The sequence below is a fragment of the Ornithorhynchus anatinus genome, chromosome 1, assembly GCF_004115215.2.
Source record: "Ornithorhynchus anatinus isolate Pmale09 chromosome 1, mOrnAna1.pri.v4, whole genome shotgun sequence".
Lineage (NCBI taxonomy): Eukaryota > Metazoa > Chordata > Mammalia > Monotremata > Ornithorhynchidae > Ornithorhynchus > Ornithorhynchus anatinus.
The window spans coordinates 34,205,540-34,224,620 of record NC_041728.1 but is presented as its reverse complement, the minus strand read 5'-3'; the positions used below and the strand labels follow the sequence as shown (position 1 = coordinate 34,224,620).

Here is a 19,081-nt window from a genome sequence, read left to right as displayed (position 1 = left end):
TGAGGCACAGAGAAGTAAAGTGACTCGCCCACAGACACACAGCTGACAAGTGGCAGAGTCAGGAGTCGAACTCATGACCTCTGACTCTTTCCACTGAGCCACGGTCCTATCCCTAGGGTCCCCCTGCACCTCTTTCCTCCCTCCAGCGCTGGAACTCCTCCGGGCTGTCTCTGAGGGAGTTGGGCGGGGGCTGGGGGGTGAGGGGCCAGTCTAGGGTGAAGAGTGAAGCTGGCTCGGGGCTTTCTCCCTTGCTAGCTGGGAGGGCTTCGAGGTCAGGCCATTTCTGCAGGACTGTTCCTTGGGCGGGGGGCATCCCTCCCCTCTCCTGACCTCCTGCCCTGGTTTATGGCGGGAGGAGGCCGAGTGACCCTCAACGGAAAGAGAGTCCCGGGCTGGGGAGTCGAAGGACGACGGAGGTGGGTCCTCCGCTCGGTCCCGCCCCTGTCAGCTGGGCGACCTGGGGCCGGTCAACCTTTCCCTCCCCTGGGCCTAAGTGACCCCCATCGGTCCCGTGGGGATGAAGACGGTGAGCCCCCCCATGGGACGCGCCTGAATCCCGTTTGCCTCTCTCTCCCAGCCCTGAGACCCGTGTGGGGCACCTAGGAAGGGCTGGAGCACAACCCAAAGCATCCGGATCCTCCTTCTTCTTCTCCTGGGTGAGTGGAAGGGTTTTAGGAATCCCTCTCCGACGGCTCCCTCGCCCCGCCATTGGCCTCTCTCTGGAGCGGTGGCCCTTGTCCGAGACCCTCGGCTCTTGTCATTGGGTCGCCCCGCGATTTCGGGAGGCCTGAGGCTAGGTGGAGCCCCGTCCTAGGGGCTGGGGGGGGACCGGGCCCCAGAAGGGGCTGACCCGTTGCCCGCGGCTCGGACTCCCCCCCCGCACCGCCCGCCACTCTCCCCGGTTCCCCTCGTCGGCTCTGGTGGGCGGGGGGGGGTCCCCTTGCCTCCTCCTGGCCGATGGGCTTGTCTTCTCCTGCTCGCCAGATGCCCCCCCTTTCCCGCTGAGAGGCCCTCCTTCCGAAGGAGGCGCTGGCTGCAGAGGAGAACCTCCTGGTCCGCCAAGGATCGGACTCACGCTGTCTGTCCCTGAAGGCTGGGATGGGACTCTTTCCGGTCCTAGTGGGGCGGGGGGGGCGGAGGGGGACGGCGATGACGACGACCCCGAGGTGCAGGGGTGAGCTAGAAGGGGAAACCCAGGGAGTGTGGATGGGGAGCTCACTCTGGCTGGCCTTTCTCTTTCCCTCCCAGGCCAGAAACCCAGTGGGGCGTGCCGGGGGCTCCCTGGCCATCGCGGGCTAGGTGGAGGATGCTGCCCCTCCGCGGATCCACCCCACGCTTCACAGAGCCGAATCATGTGAGGAGCTGCCCGTGAGTCCTGGGGGCTGGGGGGGTGGGAGGCCGGGGGACGGGGAGAGAGCCAATGGAGTCGCCCTCATCGTCGCCAGTGAAGGCTCCTGGAGCAAGCTGCTGGACAGCCGGTCCCTGGAGGCAAGTCCTCCTCCTCGTCCTCCCTTCCCCCAGACCCGCACGAGGAGGAGGAGGATTCTTCTCAGGAGCCTTCAAGAGAGGACAGACGGGTCATCCACATTTGCCCCTCTTTGTCCCTCACCTGTTCCCCCTGGCCTCACCTTGTCCCCGGCTTCATCTCCTCCCCTGGTCTGACCTCTGTCCCTGACCTAACCTTGCCTTTCTCCTCTCCCTTTTTCCCGGCCTCACCTTTTCCGCTGGCGGAGGCATTTCTGCTAGTTAAACTTTATCTCCTGGCCTAACCTTTTCCCCTGGCCCAGCCTTTTCTCCTAGTCTAACGATTTCCCTCCACCTAACCCTGTCTTGGCCTCCCCTGGCCCCCCCCATCTCACTTTTGCCCCTGACTGCCCTTTTCCCACTCCCTTCCCCTTTTCGCCTGGCCTGACATTTTTCCTTGTTGCAACATTTCCCCGTGGCCAGTGCCTTCGCCTTCGGGCCCCTTGGCAAGCCTTTGCTCCTGGGCTCCGTTTTCCCTCCGCCTCAACTTCCTTTAGGCCTCAACTCCCCCCCCCCCCCCCCCCGGTCTCACCTTTTGGCCCTGGCTTCACTTGGCCCCCCTCCTTTCACCTTTTTAGGAGGCCATATTTTTGCTATCTTCTAACAGATTTTTGTGGTCCACGTTTTTTTCCTTGGGGAACAAATGTTGGTGATATTAGAGATGTACGTAATTGTTTGAAGTAGGTAGTGTACATGTCTGTCATTTCGTGTACTGAGATAACCAGGGTGGTCAGGAAAATTGCTTTTGTTGTCCTAGGGAAATGAGACCCTTTTTGGTTTGTGGATAGAGGCCTTTTCTTTCACCTTTCAGAAAACACACACAGTGATCAAAATCTGCCCCTTTCCAGCTATGCCTACTTGTTAACTACATGTAGTTAAATGCCATTTACAAATACCCAAAAGCAAACCTTGAGATTGCTGGATATGACGACACAGAAATTGGACAGTTGAACTCAAATAGGAGCAAAACATTCCTCTCACTCAACCTATTGTGCCCTTTCCTTTAACCCCTTATTTTTATCAAGTGTATACAGTGTATGTGATCGCTATTGTGCTAGTACTAAGGGATAAATCAAATTATCATATTTTATATGTGGCATTCTTCATGTTTTTAAGGTGAGGCTAGGAATCAAAGTCAACTTTTGCAGGTTTTAAAGTTTTACACCGAAGATTACGTAGCGTAGAGTATGTCTGGGACATTGTTTATATTCCTATTCATTGAGATAGTATATACTTAGTGCTACTGTCCCCCTCATTTGTGCAGATGTGTAACTAGTTTGGGCTCAAAGTGGGCCAGCGAATAACATTTTCATTGGGAATGGTTTGTAGAAACTTGCTTTTGGGGCATCTTTTATATACTAGATCTTGTATCATGTTTTCCTTTCAGTTATGCCCAAATGAATATGTTGGTTTCTTTCATCCTAATATTAATGTGATAGGCAAATTGTACCTTTCAGTAATGAATGTAATGACCCTAACAGACACACAACAATGTTTTTACATTTCATTGTAGTCCATAAATGTGGCCCATTTAGAGTTATTTGTTTCTTGTGTGCTTTACTATGTTCATATATATTTTCTGTTAGTGAATTAATGAGTGGAAAAATCAACAATCAGACAACACATGTGAGTAACCTAAACGTGTACAGGACAAGTCATCACTTGTTATAAATGCAAGGGTTGCATCTTAGTTGCCGGTAATATTAAAATGTATAATCCTTGTTCTGTGTTGGTGGTGACATTTGGAGTCTCCAAAATAAACCCGCTCATCAACGATTACAATCCCCTGTGAATATTTTTTGGCATCACACAGCAGCTATTTTTCCTGTAATGAGAGAAATATTTAGCCATGTCGTAGCACATGTAGCTCACCGAATGTCCTCTTATAATCATCGAGCCTAATCATGTTAGTAAACCTGTAAGCATTAAACATTTAAAGGATGTTTCCAATATTTCACAAGGGGAAATTTGACCTCACTGGTAGGGGGCCAGTTCTTGCTATTACTTGTTTTTCCTATACATGATGTTCACCTCATTATAACGGGTTCTATAGCAACATAGAGATAATTTAAGGAACTTGTTATGGGAACTGTAAATCCTGTCACTATCCAACTTTCTCCACCACATTACCTTGCCCCCCCGAAATAGGCTGTCTTATCCTCACTTGGTTCCCTAGAGCAGCTGACTCATACCAGGCCAAGACGTAGCAGCCTTTTTCTGTGCATTTCCAAGCATCTCATTGATACCTTTACCTGTTTTGATGTATTATGTCAGTCAAAGTTCAATTTGGCTGTTTCACAGTGTGTATTCCACAGCTGTGTTATAGTGCTTGTCCATATTCATTCCTTATTTCTTTTATAGATATTGAAAAGAGACCATAGAATTCTCCTGCTGGTTCAATCCCAAAGACACCATACTCACCAAAAGGAAAAGCTGAAGCAAAAGGGGTCCATTGGACATATATGTCTTCTTGGTCATGTTCTTCTATCTAGGATCAAAATCTCAGGGAGAAGGCTATTTGACTCATTGCCAATATGTACCATGTTGAAGGCAATGATGCAAACACACTCTCTGCTTTACAAGACATTTCTTAATACCTTGTAATCGTAGGATATATTGGATCCAAGGAAAGAAAAGGCTGTATTCTCACATTTTCCTCATGTCCACTTCTTAATAGAGAAGGTCTGAATCACTTCCTTGCCCCTTTTTCAGGGATTTGCCTATTTGACTACCATTCTTGGCAAGATACTGCATATGTCCCTTTTGTCCATGTGCACACTTTGCAAGCAACAACATTAATCAATTTGTCCTGCAAACCTTCCAAGGTGCTGTCAAGCTCCCCCCCCCCCCCCCCTTGCTTTTCCAGTTCAACTTCACCACCTTAGTTTTCCTTCTCATTGCCTAGGCACATTTTCACCACAATACATGCTATCAACTGGACTGACTCGGAACCATAGACTTCCTCACTTTTTACCATCCTCTGACTGTGCCTCTTGGTCTACCCATGTGCTGTGCTTGAAGGGTTTGAGACTGGCCCTACAAGAAAAAAAACATAGGAGATTGGGGTCTGTTAAACAATTTTCCTCCCATTGTTCTCTTTCCACATAATTCTTTACAGATCCCCATAGTATTTCAAACAGAAATATCTTGGTGGGTAACCCAACCACATCAGGCACTTTCTATGTTAGAGATCCCTTGTCAGCATTCCTACCCCTAAACGGATAAGATTTTAGATCCTTTTTCTGAAACAAAATCTGCAAACTGAGGGAAGAAAAGGACACCTCACTAGTTTTTTTTTTGGTTGTCAATGCCCACCTTTTGGTGACTGAACCCCTAGAACACTTTTTTAAAGTGCATGCTGAAACCAAAAAGCCACATTTACCCAGAAACACCTCTGGTGCAAGATCTTTGGGTCAACTCTGAATTCCCACTCCATACACCTAGTTCTGTAGGAAAGCACCAGGAACCCCCATCATCATCCATGCCACACACCCAGGCTGTATGTTGCAATTAAGTCCCTGGATTCCCACCCTTGCCCCCCCATTTTTCATCAATTATTTGTCTAGTGCAGCCATGACCTTTGCTCCTTTCCATCCTCTTTGACTAAATCATATGCCAACACTGTGGCAGGTGCTAAGATCTATCCCGGCATGCTAATTAACACTACATCTACAACCTCACCTTCATTGGCCACTATGTCAGTCACTTATCTTGGTGCATAGGTCCACACACTCCTATCTATAAAGTATAATAGAGAAGGGATACTAGGAGCCAGGCAAAAGAAACTTGATATGGAGAAGCTTCTCCTTATAAACAATTCGGGATTCAAATTTCCACTTGGAAGATCGTTGTGGATTTCATTGGCCCTTTTAAACAAGCCACCCCATTCAACCAACTCCCTACTTTAATTTTAGGAAAATGGGTCCCCAAAACCAAGGAATATTTTCAGGTGCTAGTACAGTGACCCCAAAGCATGCAGGAATATCAAAAACATCTGCAACCTCCAATCACTAGTTTTCTATTTCTGCAGACTGAATTGGGGCTAAAGGTCAAAGATGCTCCTCCCTTTTTGCTCTCTCTCTCTGTGTTGTGCAAACAGAGGGTACATAGAAGTATCCTTTTGGAGATAGCTGATCCCAAAATCCTAAGGTTCCTTTCCTGTTCAGGAAGGTTTAAAGTTTCTGGTAGTGAAACTAACTCCCCATTCCAATGTCAACATGATAAGTGCCCAAATCACCTCCATGTTGTTACTCCTTCAGGAGGCACCATGTCAAAGTGGAGGATATATCTTGTAAAAGTAGTGCAGAAAAGAAAGATATGTACTGGCTGTTTCCCCACACCTCCCTTAATTAAAGCCCATGGACTTTCCCCTCACTACAATCACTCTTCTACAACACACACTGTATTCAGAGTACACACTGAACTTGCCAAAAACAACAGAATGTGAGGCTACAAATAAAAGACCTTCCTGAACTGAGTTCCCATCTTTGAATTTTATATCAGTGGTGAAGGGGAAAGCATATTCTCTAACAAACAAGCAGTAATTCTCCTCACATTTTATGCCAACCTCATTCTCCCCATGGTTTTAAATACTATGGGACCAAGCCCATTGGTGTGGCAGGGTGGGTCAGAGGAGAGACCCTTGGAAGGATGGAGACATAATTATCTCATTATATGGCTTTGTTGCAGCAACTCTCCCAAAGCTACTCCAGAGTTCGTTCATTCATTCACCCCTCCCATGGACCCTCATTCCCATTCCACAAACAGACCAGAGGGGACCCCTACCAATTTCACAACTCACTCACTCCTCCATTCCCTGAGACTCTTCCCAACCAACATGCCATGCCCACCTGTCCCCCCATCCCCTCTTGCCCAGAACCTCCTCAACATTAAAACCATCAACCCCAACGCACACCTCACCAAAAGACCAATGGCTGTACTCCCGATGCGAGCTGCTCCATGTGGACAGTTCTACTCCAAAACCACCACCTTTGGGCCCCACTCCACTCTCACCCACTCATTTCAGGGGATTGGTTTCATTTGAAAAACTTCAAGAAACTTCTCACTGCAGAGTCCATGTGATCTGCAACATCTTATGTAGGGAGTGTAGAGAAGAGGTGATTTGGGACTAGTTGCCAGTAAAAGTCACTGAACCCAAACAACCCCTACTACATGTAAGCGCCCATTAAGTGGTCTGTTATAACCTGCATGGTGTCTATTTCCTCCCAGGCCATGCAGCTTGCATCCTTCCACACTCCTCCCACATTCCAAATGGAAAAAACACTGAGGTTCTTTGAATCGATTCACACTCCTAGAAACCCCTCATTCAAACCTCACCCCATCAAACAGACCCTTCCTCCATTCCACAAAACTTCATGGGCACCCAATTCACCGCCATCCTTGGACCTCCTCAGTGCCACGTTCAACTCCACTCTCTTCAACCTTGACCATTTTCAAAGTAGGCCAGTTCCTCTTCCCTAAACACACACACACACACACCCTCCAACAACATCTAGAAAAACTCCTGACTCAGTTGTCTCTTCCCCCAACCTGCAAATATTTACCCACTCATCAGCCAAGAAAATACCTAATTCCTCAACACATTCCAACCAACACGACAGAGGCACACATTCCCCCCATGGCTGACCTAAAAACCCACTCATCAATCCCCAACCACCACCTCAGGACTGAGCACACCTAGCCCCCTCTCACACAACTCACCTTAAAAACATCTCCACCCCGGGATGAGCCAAACCTCCAATCCACCTATTGATACAAACAAATTCAGAGTGGCCATCGAACACCTCCCAATCTCCTACCGACCCCTAAGCCTACACCCATTAGAAGGCCCAAAACACAATTGACAAAAGGCAATAGAGATCTCTTTTCCACCTTGTCACATTCATCTGACCCAGCAAAATCAGCATCCAAGCCAACTATCCTTGACTATTTCCGATGGGAAATTCAAATTACACAAATCTTTACCAGCCATATTTCTGCATGCCAGACTAGCCACATAATCCATCATCCTGATTTCACTCACTCTGAGATGAATTCTACAATGCTTCTAACAGTCCTACCAACAAAAGTGAACTGGCTCCAAAGATTCCCACCCAACCATACACACACCATAAACAGCTCCCACTTCATTCTGCAATAGGCATAAATAATAGGCGTTACACACTATACACTCCGAAACCCACCTTCAAAGGGTGTCATCCCAGCTCGAGCCCAGAACACCCAAATCACTTGTAACGTGTGTGGGACTCCAACACAGTCCACTGACCACACCTGCAAAGGAGAACATCCACTGGAAACCCCATACAACAAGAACCACCTTAACCAATCTGCATCTCTCCCACCACATTCCACTAAGCTCAACACAGACCTCAGCCCTTTCCACACACCAACACTAGGATGAGTCGTCATCCTCACTGAATCCTCATGCTCTTTGGAGTGGCACTGTATCACTTTGATCTTTAGGAGTCAACTCTGTAGCCATGTGCAAAGTCCTCCAAGGCCACAGGTCTCGACTGAACCGAACACACAAACCCTTCTCTCCACCCTAAACCCACCCAGCCTGCAGCTGGGAACAAAGAGACCTCCACTAACAAACCACTGACTCAAGCCAGCCCACAACTCCAAGATAGCTCTTAGAGGTCACCACGCACAACCACCCAAATAACCACTTTACCAGAGCACTCACATCTCCCATGGCAATGCAATTGTGCATAACCCCCCTGCCCCAAAACCTAGCCCTAAATACACAAGAAACTACCATTGCTTTTCCAATGCAGGCCACTATCTATCCAGACCTCTCAGCTACACCATCCAAAACACAGACCCAGAAAGCTTTCAAAAAGGCAGACATCTACCAAATCTGGCCCTACCTGGAAGTCTCTTTTCAGGGTCAGTAAGGACCCGCACCCATGAAGCCCCTCCTGGGACCTTCTCCACAAAAGCAGCTCTGGGACATACAAAAACGCTGGGATACCTTCTCCACACACCAAACCCAAAACTTTCTTCTCATCCCCCCCAAAATCCACTACCCTAGCCAAGACCACCACACTTCTTCCCAACTCTGCCACCTGTCATCTGTGTGAAGTTGAGCAAGGCACCTCACCTTCCTGGGACTCCTGTCCCATATGTGTAAATTGGCAATGAGGACCAGGAGCCACAAATCGGACAGTCCGATGACACTGAATCTACCCCAACACTTCAACCAGTGGTCCGCATATAATAAAGTCCTCACAAACACCAACCTGACTATTCTGATAATCCATTCCTCACATCCCAAACAAGACTGCAGTGAAAAAAGATTCCTCTCTAGAAAAATCTGCACACTCCTTCAAACCAAACATCTCCAAACCCACCAGTCCACTGACACTCCTCACCTGCCAAAACCCTCACCTACAAATACTCCCATGGCACACTAACACACACCCCACAAAACACCACCATCCCTTAAAATCCTTTACAATCACCACCCACCCAAGGCCTAAAGACCCCCTGCCCACCTCCAAAATTTATTCCTATTCAGGTCCCTTAGGGAGTGGTGTCTTATTGAGTCACTAGGTCTAACTCCCCCACATGGCCTCCCTCCTCCACCATCCACAAGCCCAGACCCCCCAACCTCCACCACACTTCCTCTCGGCCCGCAACCCAACCCCATCTTAAATGCTCCAACCAATCCTCCCTACCCTCCAAAAGCCAATCCACAAAGCCAAGAGAAACACCACCTGAAATGACCGAGAAACTGCCTGGCCCCAGCTGGCCCCTGACCTAGCCACTCTTCATCCCCACAACCCAACCTTTCCAAAGCTACATCCCGAGCAAAACATTGCACGACTCCAGACCACCCAAGCTCTCACCAACCCACTTGATAACTGCCTTCCAGAATCCCATGAGCCACCCCCACCTCCAAGTACACCCACAGACCCACTCAACCCAAACAGCCACAACTCTCCTCAATCTCACTAACTCAGAAACCCTCCACCCCCCCACCCACTCAGAAACAACACCACTTTGCAAAGGAACCCAAGTGCCTCAGACTCCCTACCACACAAAACTCCAACTAGCCAAAGGCTCTCCTAACTGTATCCCTCCAGAATAGGCCTTCTTCACCAGGCCTTTCAAATAACATCCATACTTCTAATGCCCAGAGACACCATTCATGGACACCCCTGCCCCCAACACCCACCCTACCAACAACAAAGTTCAACTCAACACCATGTCCAAAGTACCCTCCCTCCCTCCCCCTAACCATCCACCACAGGCCCACACCATTAAAGATTCCATTGTCAGAAAAAGATCCATCTACACTAGTCACTATGCCCCACAACACTCCTACCCCAAGAAATATCAATCCAAACTCCACACCGACCCTAAACCCTAGACACACTAATCCCAGCAGACCACACCTGGAGCCACTCCTCCAAACTCCACTGACCCAATTCCTGCCTCTTGACCAACCCACCCCGACTCCACACCCAAAACACACCCCCATCCCAAACACCCCCACCTAAAATGGGCTCAACCCCACATTCTTCCTAACCAACCTTCCCCCAATTGCCCCTCCCATCCCATTGAACCCCCACTCAACCTTCTCCAAAGCCCCCCGCTTCACAGCACCAAATGCCAATCCCTACCCCCAAAAGTCCCAGCCCACCACAGCACCCTGTCCCAAACCCATCTGGAACCCCACCCCCACAACACCCACACACACCTCCCCCTCTAGACCGAGGCATTCCTTTTCATCTGCACTACCACTTCCCCTCTCCACTCCGCAGGACTCCACACCTGACACCTTGGGGTCCACCCCAGAGAAGCCCAAAACTGATCCATGCCCACTAACCCACTTCTCAAGACACTCACCCCAAAACTACTCTCCACTACTCTATCAGACCCCTCCAAACACTAACACCCCCATCCAGGACCTCAACTCCAGCCCCCCCCCCATCCAAATGGCACACGAGACTGACAACCACTGTAGGCCACTACACCCCATTCAACTTCTGGAAAGCCATTCCCTTCCAGAGATGCCCCATTCCCACCAAACTCTCTGAGGGCAGGGCCACAACTACCAGGGAGCTCCCTGACACAAGCCCACGGGAAACCCTTCCCCTACTCCACAGACCTCCAAAAAGCTCCTCTCCTCCCAACACAAGGCACATTCTCCACTCCTCCCAAGCCCTGTAGAAATGGTCCGCAAGCTGACGCCTCCCCAATACTCCAAGGGGATCTCAACCCACACCAGCTGAAGGAGATGACAACTCCAGACCCATGAATGCCTAACAAGCAGCACCTGTCTCCCTGACCACTCCAACCTCAGAGAAACTACAAGAAAAACACCAACTACAGACTCCAACAGAAACACTCCTGTCCCTAACCTGACCACCTATCATCACTGCAAAACCACCACCAGAAGCCATGCCCCACCTGACCCTCCCAGCACAACTTGACCCCATGCCCAGACTCAATCCACTCCAAATAAATACATACAGGTACCTTGAAAATCCTAAACCACTCCAAGCCGACTCAACACGAGATCACCAAAAAACCTTCCACTCACCCTCCCCAGGCCTCCAATAAAGGCGAGAACCACTATGGCCCACCCACCTCCAACAATCACTCCTGCCACCTTCCAACCCACGCCTGGCCTCATGCAACAACCAACCAACCAAAATTACACCCAAACACTCCACAAAACGGGACCCACCGACCCCAATCGCACACGACCGACACCCAGAGGAAGCGACACCGGCACCGGCCCGATCCCCACGATCCACTTTTTCCCCTATACCGGGAATGACCAAAGTCCAAAATTATATCACGCAAACATGTGGGATACACCACCCTCCCCACCCCCTCCCCCCACCACTCTCCATTCTATTACTCCTAATCTGTACAGAGAACTCCCTAACCATTTACCCACATTGCAATAACGCCTGTAGCCTTCCACTTCTGTCACTTCCAAACCGGATCCTTCTAAATACCACAGCTTAAATTCCACACTAGTCAGGTGAGCTCCACTCCAAACAATATCTTTTAACTCTCACCCAAATATTGTTACCCCTCCATATCCCCCCTACCTCAAAACACACAGACACACACACACACCAAGTCTTAAAGAACCTCTTGCTAATTCTGAAGACACATCATTTTTTTCAACATACTTTCCTCAAAGTCTCAGAACACCTGGCCTCCGACTACATCTCAGAAGACACAAAGCCTCTTGGCCCCAACTGCTCCGGGCACCTCCCAGGAACTACAATGTCCCCCAAGACCCAGGCACCACAGTATCCTCTAGTCACCCAAAACAATGAAGACCTCCATGATCTGCATCACATTTCCTCCACAACCACCACTTAACTCTCATCCCCAAATGAACCTAACCACCCAAGGACCTTCCCCCAAACACCTACCAATGAAATCCACAGCAAAATACCTGACCCTCCCAACCATCTACACACTCCAAGGGCCGAGGAGTACCTTCACCCCACCCTCATGCTCCAAACAACCCAAGCACTGACCGTGGTCAAATCCCCCCGTTTTCAAAATACACGAAACACATCCACCGTGACCCACTCGCCCTCACAGCCCTCAGAGAGACTGTTCTACACCCACTGCGACCAGCCCGACTCACGATGCCAAACACATCCACACCCCCACCCGCTGCCTCTTCCCCGTCGCCTCGACTCCACCCAGAAAAAACCAGGTCCAAAAGCTCCAAAATCCTCTCAGTAAAACAACTCCCCCTAAACCTGGCAAATCCTCCAGGAGAAAACCACAAGCCCCTAGGTCCCCAACCTCTACCTCCCACCCACTACCCTGCTCTGCCCTCCACCTTCCTATCACCAAAATGATCTAGGCACTCAGGCGGGAACCCACCCATCCCCAACAGCTTACACATCCACAAGGTGAAACCCCCTGGCTAACACAAGGCCTGCCAATAGGCCACTCCTACCCTTGACCCATCCCTCCCAGGGCCACCATCACAACAACAGCTCCCCCACAAAGCCTCCTCCTACCACTTTTCAAACAAACATCTTCTCCACCTCTCCGCCCCATGCACATACAGACCTTTGTCCCAGGAAGATCATTTCCAACTCCAGAGCACTCATAACCTGCAAGTGACAAAGATGGACCCATTGCCACCCAAGGTAAGACGGTCATCGACCACAGCAAATACCCAGATGGCTTCTTCGAGGCACCGGCTCACCTCCACACCACCACCCGGCCCAGCCCGACCCCTACGCTGCACTGAGCCACCATCGACCGCTTCCAAAAGGTACACGGACAGGCCCGAAGCCCTCCCTCCTCCTCTATGGTTCTCCATTTCCGGAACACACTCAGCGATCCCCATCCATCTCCACCAGGCACCAACCACACGCACCACACACTCCAACACGTTTCTTGGTTCTCAACACCGAGCTTCTTCACTGGACCCTCAAAGGATCCCGACGCTTCCCTAAACACCGACCCATTCCACCATACTCCCATCCCACATCCGGAGGGCCAGTCCGGGAGTACAGCCAACACTTTTCTGCACTCCTCTGGCCACCTGGTGGGGACCCCAACACGGACGACCTTTCACATGGCCTCTCCCCCACCCAAAAAATACATTTAGAGCCCGACTCACCCACCGAGCGATCCACTGGACACACTCCACCAAAATGGATCCGAGGCATCACCCAGGCTTCCCCCCCTCCCCCCCTTGTAACTTACTGGACTTCTTCCCAAGAGTTTCCTCAAATTACATTCCAAACCTAGAAGCCAAATAATTGTTCTACTTACCAGACCAATGGTCTCAGAGCCCCCATCCTGCCATTTCCAAAATCCCAACCATCTGGAAGACTCATCCCAAAGTTTCTGGCTGGCCAATCTCCTCGACTGGATCGAGAAAAACTCCACCATGCAATTCCACACCGATCAGGAGAATGCTGGACGGGATAGAATCTCACACCTCCCAGACCACCGAAAGATGATCCACACGATTGAGGTACCACAATCCCCATCCTGTATGCATCATGGCAGCTCAGTCAACAAGCCAAAAGACATCAATTTTCCACTGCATCAAGACCCACCTCATGCTCCTCCAGGTTCCATTTCTGCAAGAGGGAACTAGCAGCAACACCTCCAAGCCAAACACCCTCCACACATCAGGATGCTGTCTGAAAAACAAAAGGAGACAAGTGACCCACCTCAGCACCGCTCTCCAAGGCCCATGCCACGACCCCGACCTAATCTCACAACACTGCCGATAAAAACACCTAAAGAGGCGCCTCACCTAGGGAGCACAGGCACTCCCGACCTCTTTCCCACGCCACTCCGATCCACCCTCCAAACCGCAGACCCAAACAGACCATGTGAACAATGACACAACCTTACCCCCATCTACCCGGGAAACAGTTCTTTCAAAAGGGATCCTCTCTTTTTATTGATGACCTCTACTTGCTACATACTCACTAGATGCTTCTACAGACCTTAAGGACCCCAATAAAATCCATGCAAATTGCCCCGGAGAACAACACACATGTCAACAAATGCCTGCAACCACCTGGACTCCATCCCCAACACACATCCCCTAAAAACCCTGTATTCCTAACCAAGGCCCACGCCCAAACCACCCAAGGACAACCAACCATCACACACACACAAACACACACACATTCTCTATTCAAGCTGAAAGCACTTCCCTTGGGTCTTCTGAACATGACCATTGGGAGGCAGAGGATCCACTTCCCCTTGACCACACCCCACTCTCTATTCACCACATCCCAATCACAAAACCACACACCCACACCCTAGACCACACTTGAGACCACTTGTTACCCTTACAACACATCATGACAATTCCCAAATAATGCACAGATGAAAAGACATGATTGGAAAAAGACTGTCAAGCCAAGAAATGGGAAAAGATCTCCCTCCAAACCACTACCATGAAACCTCATCCACACATCACTCCAGGTTCCATGACTGAGATTCACAAAGAGCTCGCTGGTTCATGCACCCTCGCTAACTGGCCACCAAGAAACTGAACCCTTAATCCATGCCCACTCCCAAGAGTCAACCTAGCCGGGGACCCTTGGGCGGCACCATCTACTCTCATACCTCCGAGAGACACCCATCGCATCACCGGACACCTTATCTATACACGGTCCCGGCTGCCTCCGACAAACTCCAGACCGCACGGTGGCTCCCGTTAAAACCCAGAGGGCGAGAGACATCCGGAACGACGATATTCAGGCCGACGACAACACGAAAAACACGTGCCCTGCTATCGTGGCCTAATGATTTCCCAGGCACAGACCCGTCGTGGAGTCCGGGACAAACCACGCCCTTCCCTGAGTCCTCTGCAACAAGACAAAGCCTCAACTACCTCCAAACTCCAATGTTCCCCATCACCCAACTCCAAAGTCCATCCCTACAGAGGGAAGTCGCTTCGACACGACACCGCATCGCTGGGACCCGATTGACTTCCCACATCTCAGACACCCAGAGCAGGGACGCATCGATGCGTGCCCCGCACCGATAAGGCCGCAGCCCACGCTCTCGACCTCTCTCACTTGTGCCTCAACTCCACCCCTGAACTCCATGGACTTCATACGCCAACCCCACTCTTCACGACACGAGGAACTCACCATACCTCTCCTCACCAAACAGCTCCCCCAAATGCCACGAACAGACCCTAAAAACTTCCTGAGCCCAAGGGCCCCTCAAACCCCCCGACCCAAACACAACCACAACCCTATAAGGAGAGCCCCGGCTAACCTCTTCTGAACCACGTTCAGAGAGCCCAGGTGCTCGATGACCCTGTACACCCTCTTCGGCCCGATCACCACACCCAGAGCCCCTCCACCTATGCACACAACCAGACGCATCAACATTTCCCATCCCTAGCCTTCCCCCAAACCCCATTTTGGCAAACTCGGACCATCCGTGACTCTCCTACCCGGCGGGACGCCGAACTGCCCTGAGCCGATGATGCCATCCCAACACGGGCCGCCAACGGGCCGGTTCCTTTCTCTTCTCGGCCAAGTGTCCGTGCTCGACAGAGGGATCCGAGGGAATGCTTGGCAGGGCTCAGGGTCGCCGGTGGGTCGCCCCTACGTCCTCGTGATAGCCAAAAAGAGTCAGTGCAGAGGAAAGCAAAGAGGTCCAAAGAGACTCTGTAGACTGGACTGTGAACACCCAGACTGGATACCCCTCTGGATATTTTGGCAATCCACCTTCGAGCCAGACAGAACCAGACTCCATCCCAGAATCTGGACGGACCTTGCCGGGGACTCCTCGGTTGAGCACGCTGGACTCCCCTATCGGCCAAATTCTCTCTCCCCCAAACCATATGACGCAAACCCATTCCTCACCACCACCACCACCCCCCCCCACTCACTTTCTCTCACATACAGAGAAAACCATGATGAAACCCCCAACCACTTGTCGGAGGTACGTTTTCTGACAGCACCACCAACTACATCCTCCAAAACAAAAGGGAAGGCAGGGGACCGATCCAACCTCCACATCTTCGAGGGATGGGCCTTGAACCGGGGGATTCTTTGGACCTCCTCACCCTCTTTCCTAGCATGAGACCGAATCCTAAAGGGTCCACCCAGAGACAGCTACACTGGGAGTGTGGAGACCCCCCCCCAGGCACCCCATCACATCCCAACCCCCACCTCCTCCCCGACATCCAATAAAACTCATCTCTGCAAGAAAAAGTTCCTCTCCTTTTCTAGAGGGCTCATGGACCTTTCGAGGAAAATAGGGGCCGGAAACTTCTTCCCGACCTCCCTGGAGAATGAGCTTTCTCCCTTCGCTCTAGACGATGGAAAAACAGCTCCCTGCCCCAAGTCGAAAGGGTCCTCCGAATGCAGGGAATTCCTCCTCCTTTTATTCCACACTCACTCGGGACCCACGACTCTATACTAAACCAAAAATGTCTCCATGACCGATCTAGAGGAAACCATGACAACGGGCAGGCGAGCCGCCAAGAGGGCCGGACCGGGCGTGCTGAACGGGAAGGGTGGGAAAAACTCTATACGTCCGTCGGTTCCTTGTATCTGAGGAGGAAAGCCGAGTGAGATCGATGGCTCGCCGACCCAGAGATGCCCCAAGCTTCCCGAAGTCTCCCTTTCCACCGACTAAGCCTCTGGGCCGAGGCCACAGACCTGACCGAAATCCCAAAGGGATCCCCCAGGCTGAGAGAAACACCATGGGACACGCAGAGAACCCTCCAAACCCCTGTGGGAGACCACCCTCCACCTCACCCCTAACCACCCGGGATACAAAACACACCCAAGGACCTCCCCACGCACGACCGAGGGCCATTCTCCTCACGGCTCCGGGTCCGCGGAGCCCAAAGAGGAAAGACCAGAAGGCAGACCCCACCCACCCGGGACCAAGACTGACAGACCATTCACAAGGACAGGGCTACCATGCCCTGGAACCTAACTAGATCCACGGTGGCGCACTACTCCGACCCAGGAGGTGAGCAGGGTGATGCCAGAGAGGAAACAAGTAATCACATGCATGCAAGCATGCATACAAACACCCACACTCAGTTTCTCTTTCTGAAGATTATGCTGCTCTCCACCAGGACAGAAGCAAACACCACTTTTCTTGGATACTCTCCCTTCCTTGGGAACCAGGCAAGGTCCTCCAAAGCACCCCACCCCCCACCCCCTTATCATTGCACTGACTACAATCCATCCTAGACTTCCTCTAAAAGCCTTTCTCCACAGTATCTTTCCCTACCCCAAATAGCCCCAGGGAAAGCCAGGCCAGTCGACAACACAAGACACCCCACCATGCTGGAGACAAACCACCTCCCATTCCTTTCTCCAGGCGACGGGTTCAAACCGCCTTACTCGAAAGGTCACTCAGAGCAGTCGGCACACCCGACCTCGCGTTCCATCTCTCCCTCGGGATGTCTGGCTCTCACGCTGCTCCTCGGGATGCATTTTCCCGGTAGAACGACAACACCCTGATCTCACCTGTCCCTCTCCGGGCGACGTGCCCGCGACCCATCTCGCTACTGGGAGCCACCGGGATGACGAGAAAAATCCCTTTCTGGAAAACAAACGATGGACAGAATGACTCCAAGACGGGACCTGGAACAAACAGAGGAGAAACCCTGGTAAAGAGTTCAAGGTCCCAGATCTCCTCAGACCCACCACCCGGCTGCACGGGACCCGGTCCCGGCCCAGAGACCCAGTCTTACCTTTCCAGAAATAGATACTAGGGACACCGACCACCTCCTCTTCTTCCCTACTCCTTCCCCCCAGGCCACTCACACTCATTCCCTCAAGGCAGTCTCACACACACAAATTCTACAGTCCGATACCTGTCCTTAAAGTTCACTTCCAAGGCCCAAGCCCCATAATTCTACCGAGGGGGTCTCCACTCGGACTGCTCCGAGTCCCATCTTCACAGTCACCATGTTCATCGACCGTCTCCCTAGAAAGGGTTCCTTGGATGACGGACATGAAAAGAGAGACTCCCGTGCCACCCGGAGGCCGAGGCTGCTTAGAGCACCCCGCGCTATACCGGGAGTCCGGGTCTGGTTAGCGAGGCTTTCTGTCCGAGGGCCGATTCTCCTTTTCCAAACGCTTAGGAGAATACTCTCCACACTGTAATCACTGCATAAATACCATTCAGTGGAAGAAAGTCCCAATGCCCATACTTTGGGACTCCCCAGAACATCAGGGAGAAAGCATCACACTCATTCCCTACTTCAGAACTACAAGGTCTTGACCTCGACATGCCTGTATTTGACGGGGGGGTGAAGGGGGTGTCACCAATCGAGACCCCACGGGGATGATCGGGCGGCGTCCGTGACCTACAGAAACTGGGAAATGCATTCCACACAGAACTCCGCCCGGAAAGGGGAAGCCCAATGACTCCTACAGAGACCCCGAAGGAATTTCCTTCTCACCCACCGCGATCCGGTCGGATGATGCTGCTAGAAGCGGAGAGGGAAAAGAGCGCCACGAACAAAGCCAGGTGAATCTGGGGTCTTGACATACAAACATAGACACACCCACTCGCTGATTCCCCTTCTCTCCCTGTCCAGGGGACTGGCCATTTAATGATTAACCATGTCCACCTGCTCCCCTGGAAACAACCCCTAACTGAAAAGCAGAGACACCCATTTTGAGGACTGGCTAATGCTGAATACGATGTCCAGGAGAAAACTGGACTCTAGAATCCACCCTACTCCTTCACTACACCCCTCTCCCCCCACAAAAAATCCCTACCTCTACTCTTGTTAATAGATGGCTGCTTGCCCCAAGGTCAAGGAGGCTCACTATTTCCATTTATAGGCCAGTCCAAGTCAATGGATTAGGCCTCAGTGTACAAGGCTCCATACAGGACACTAGAATCTCCATGAAACTCAGGCCCTGTAAATTGCTCCATCCCTCCCCACTGACCTCGCTATCTCACGCTCAAGTCTCCAGAATTCCTAGTCTAAAAAGATGACCAAGGAAACCAGAAACCTGCCTGTCCTCCTCGTCACCAAACACTTCCCTGGTCTCTTCCCTGGAAGCGACTG

General features: G+C 51.3%; 1 long non-coding RNA gene across 1 annotated transcript; it reads right to left on the bottom strand.

Moving 5' to 3' along the window:
• Nucleotides 1–3,064: 3,064 nt before the first annotated feature.
• On the bottom strand, nt 3,065–19,063 carry LOC114810161. The gene is made up of 3 exons (XR_003757885.1): nt 17,523–19,063; nt 13,611–13,697; nt 3,065–3,349 (listed from the first exon to the last, which is right to left on the bottom strand). It is a non-coding gene; the product is annotated as an uncharacterized LOC114810161 (long non-coding RNA).
• Nucleotides 19,064–19,081: the final 18 nt, after the last annotated feature.